Here is a 5,298-nt window from a genome sequence, read left to right on the forward strand (position 1 = left end):
CATTTGCCATGCTCATCACAAAACCTTTTTAAAAAAACTAAAATATATTTTTCTCTTTAAAGTAAAAACTGAACAGTTCTTGTGCCTCTTATTGGACAAAAAGGCCTGTTTGAGAGCCTAACCTGAGAGAGGAAATGAGACATAAAGGCAACAGGACCTGCATTAGTCTTGCAGCACTTAGTATCAGTGATTTAGGCGGTCTGGCACCACTGCGTGTTTTCAGCTTGTGTAAGAAGCTCCAAGTGATCTTAGGTTTTGGTATTTATATGGGAACCAATACACTAGTAATGAAATAACTAATGTACCTCTATGTATAATTTATTTCCCATGTCCTAGCCTTTTTCATGCTATGGATCTTCTGAAAACAATTTCTGTAAAACTGGGAGACAGACCCCAATTCCCAGGGTCAGAGCGAGGAAGGGCTGGGGAGGGAGAGGGTCTTCGCCTCACTCGTTAATGCAGTGGGAGAAGTGGTGCCAGTAACGTTTCTGTGCCTTTTGGTTTGCTGCAATGAGGGAAATAACTGTGTCCCAACTGAGCCCACAGGCAAGCCTCAAAGGACATTGTTTATTGTTACTCTTCATGGTCAGGAGCAAAAATTATAGCCTCTAAGTGATGAGTCATTTTTCCTTTTTATTGTTTACGGATGGGGGTTGGGGAGAGGAGCACTTGTTCAGGAGTTGCAGAAGGATAGCTGCTCCCTTCCTGTATGTCCACGTTGGAGATTCGATCCTAGCCGAGGAAGAGCCGTGGGAATGGAAGGGTCAGAGTCTCTTCACAGATCCAGCTTAGGAGAAGGGGTGAGCTGGTACTTAACTGGATAGTAGTCTTTCACATCAAGCGATGCCTTGCCTCTGCAGGTCATTTCCCAATTGATTTTGTGCTCAGCTGAAAAGTTGGAACTTGTATAAAACCATATCATGGCTCGTGTTCCTTGAAGCATATTGTGCTCATCAAGTTCAAAGGAAATAGTTTAGACTGTTGGCTTCTTGTGAGTCCTCCAGATGTACTTGCAGGGAGCATGTATAACCTCGCCTTCAACCTCTGCTTCAGATGTTTGTGTCTAGCATTTTTAAGTGAAGTAGTTAAAATTTATTTCATAAATCCATGCAAATGCTGCTATTTCAAGCTAACTAAAGCTGTATATGATTAAAAAATGTGCTCATTTGAATATTTTTAGAGGTTGACAGCATTTCATTGCTATGTGACATCTGTAATATGAACAAGCCATTTTTAAATAATAAATTAAGCACTCGTGACTCTAGCAACATAACATTGTGTTTTCTTGGCTTTCAAGAGGCTGGTGACTGCACAACTTTCTTCTTGCACTCTTCTAACTTTGCAAACATTGGAGTAAAATGCTTGCCTTTTTTCACTTCTCCACTGTTTATTGTAATTTAGTGCCTGATATATTCTTTTTCTTAACTTAGTGAGCAACAGTCCATTCAGTGAAGCAACAATGAATTTCATAAATTGGAGGATAAGCTGAATTATGTACAATGCATGTAGAATCTTACAGTTTTGGTGCTATGAAGCCATGCTGTTATGTAGCAGACCACACCTTTTGTTTCAGATTACTTTTATTTGGCAATTGCCAATCTTGCCACATCCCCTGCATCTCCTTGGTTTAACGGAAATAGTGGTACCATCAAGGCAGACTGGTGCAATTAATAGACTTCTGCCACTGAATCAGGATTTCACTCATGTTTCTCGTTATGTGGGTCATGTCGATTTAAGATGGTGCCACTACTCGACTGTCTGCTACTGACAAACATCTCGCAGCAGAACCAGTGGGTAGGATTGTGAGATTTTTTTGTGTATTATGGGCCAAAAAATCACCTATACTAACTTCCTTTGTTGTGAAAAGCTCACCTGAGGAAATTCTGGGAACAGTGAATGGCATGTCAGCCTTGGACATTAACAGGAGTATGTCCTTGCTACTTTTTATCAGATTGTTCTGACAGAACTGCTCTTTCCTAAAACTCGTTGTTGTTTTGATTTCCTTTGGTGAGATTTAGCTTTAATTTTTACCTGAAGGTAAACACTTTGCAAACATCTGTAAATTTACTATGCCTTGCTAGGCTTCCAAATCTATTTGCTGCTTGTCCTGTTTAGCATAATTTCCTTGCCTTTATAGATAACATCTTGAGTTTACTAGAAATTCAAAATCTTGGCGTTGTAAACAGTTTTGCATATGATTTGTTCTTTATTGGCTATCCCTTAAACATGTATTAAATGGTGTCTGCTGTTTGCAGTTAGGGCTGTTTAAGGACGTGGTGGGTAAAGTCTGGTGGTCTCTCTCCATTCTAAGTCTTCATAAAATGTCAGATAGCTGGATCTGAAAATACAAGAAAATATCTGTTTACTGAGCCTCCATGAAATATATACCCTGACCAGGATTTGGAGACCTCCTATGTTTCTTTTGTGAGGGAGAACCAAAACAACGTGGTTGAACTCCAGCAAATGAATTTCTGTGTAGTTAGAATGCATAAAGAGCTGCTACACCATGAAATCACTTCTGAAAATTTAAAGGGAGGAAAGCACTTCAGCACTATTCCCTCTGTCTTACATTCATTTGTTATGTCTCTGTATCTGTTGCTAGAAGCATTGGCCTCTAGGTTAATGGCAACTTGCTGATGGAAAATTATTCAGAATATCAAATTTTAGGGCTGCCAACAAAGCGTTGCAAAGAATGTCACAGACCTAAGTGACTGAGTTGTTTGTATCTTCAGAAAGGTGTAAATATCAGTGTGTGTGCGTACAGACGTACAGGGACACACACTAAATTAGGTGCTTATAATTAAGAAAGATCTGGGAATTCTTGCAAGTAGCTGTCTGAAAATGTCAACTCAGTGATTAGCAGCAGTTGAAAAAAATGCTAGCATGGTAGAAATTATTAAATAGTAAATGGAGAAATATCACTATGCCAGCGTACAGTTTCAGTTCACTGATCTCTGAAATAAATTTATAATGGATTTTTAGAAGTCATAAAGAAATAACATAATCTTCCCTCATACAGAATAATTCCTTATTGAAGGAGAACAGGACTCCTCAGCCTGAATTATAGGACTAAAATGTGAAAATAGCATGCCAATACATTAATAATACGAAGCACATGAATAAGGAATGATTAGTCACTGTGGGTCATAATGCAAGAACTGAACACGCAGCAAAGTTTAGAGATGAGGTTTGAAAGACGAAAGGAAGCAACTTTTTCAAGGAAAGGATAATCTGCATTTTGAAATTTATTCTCAGAAGATCATAGAATCATAGAATGGTTTGGGTTGGAAGGGGCCTTAAAGATCATCTAGTTCCAACCCCCCTGCCATGGGCAGGGACACCTTCCACTAGACCAGGTTGCTCAAAGCCACGATGCAGTGTACAGTATTATTATTATAAACAGGTTCTGAAGCAGTTAATGGAAGATAAGGCCCTTTCTGGCTATCAGGCACTGCAGGTGATTCAAATGAAACCTCTGGCTCAAGCCTTTGAACCACCTGATTTCCAGAAGGACATACCTTCTGATAGAAACATTTTAGTCCCATCCATAGTCATTCACAGACTAGTTTTTGCAGATTTCAGCTGTTTACTACATATATGGAGCACTTGATATTAATTTAATCAAAATGGTCAGATGAATTCCATGGCTAGATTAAGTACATAAGCACCTTTACAGCATAATTCTTTAACAACTTGCATTACGGGAACGTTCCCAGTGTAAGTGTCACGGCTAGTACTGATATGCAGTTCTTAAAACTAGAACTGAAACTTTATCATTGGACATCTCTTTACATCAATCAAGAACATAAAATTTTAAGTCATAATTTTAGTAAAAACTCTGAAATATTCCTTCTGTCACAGAACCTTACACAACCAGAGGCTGTTTCTCACAGGTGTGTATAATTCAAAGTGTATGTGTCTATGAAAGGTTACCCTGTTTGTTTACATTGCATCTGCTGTGGCTTCTGTCCTGCATCTTACGGCACAGGAAAGAAATTTCTCAATGGAATCCACGTGTGATGTCTTAGTACAGGCAGGGAGCACTTTTGTTTAGGGGTAATTATATTTTTCTCTGCAGTTTCTATCCAAATTTGTGACCATGTTTTGTGTTAATTGTGATAGCAAACACAAGGAAAAGTCAAAAGGCAAAGTTCCAGAGGGCAATAAACCAGAAAACATTAGAGATGACTGAGAAAAGCAGGAGGAACAAGCTAATAGAAATAATGTGGTGAGAAATATAAGCAGAACATTTGTGTAAGACTTCCAGTAGAAGCACAATGATCTATGAAGATAGGGGAGACAAATACAGATGACAGGGCAAACCAAGAGAAAGATGATCATCTTTTCAGTGCACTGTAGTAATAATATTAAAAAACAATGAAGTTCAAACGAGTTTCTGATTACCTGAGTTAATGGGACTGAATCAAATTCAAATCAGTCTGAATCTCGCATATTGATCCGGTTAGGTTTCTAATTTAGGGACTGTGTCACATTTTATCATGACTGGACTCAGATAACAACTCAGAACCTGTTTCTTCTCACCTTACACAGTGAAGTACAGGATGCTGAAACAAGCAGAGTCTTTTTATGCTTCTGCTGTCTGAGAACGCTTTCGGTATTTCCCACCACCACTGTGCTATGTCACCAGCATGATTTCTTTTCCTAGTTTCTTGAATAATAATTCCATTATTCTTTGTTCTCAAAAACAGGACTTGGCACAAATTTCCATTGTGCTTTAGCTACTTTGTTTAGAAATCTGTGGGCTCTATGGCTGGCTAATAATGTTTGAACCTATTAGAGGAAGGACACAGCAGAAAAGCAAATCAGTGGTTTGGTCCTCATGACTACTGGATTGACAGAAGCAAATTTAATCTGTTTAGATAAAATGTTCTTGTATGCAATGGAGAAACTTAATTCTTAATGCAGTAATATTGTCAGTTGCATAATAGAATTAAGTGCTCTGTTCACTTTACCAGGAAAGGAATGTTTCCATTTAAATTAAGTACATTTCTTAACGGAAAAGAATCTTTCCATTTAAATTAAGTACATTTCTTAACAAACACTGCTGAACTGATCTATGTACTGTCAGCCTATTGATAAGGCAGTATCTCATGTAGCTCCCCTAACATTAGCAGAAGAAAAGTACTTACCAGGGTGAAAATAATTCTACTGCTGGTGCTGTGATCTAAACTGATAGGGAAGGCTGTGCATAAGGCATCTTAAAAAACTCGTCCATTTGCCAACCTGCCTTATCTTTTAATTCAGGTTCTACTACCTTTATATTAATTCTGTACTTCT

Source organism: Eurypyga helias, unplaced genomic scaffold (assembly GCF_000690775.1).
Source record: "Eurypyga helias isolate BGI_N326 unplaced genomic scaffold, ASM69077v1 scaffold11978, whole genome shotgun sequence".
NCBI lineage: Eukaryota > Metazoa > Chordata > Aves > Eurypygiformes > Eurypygidae > Eurypyga > Eurypyga helias.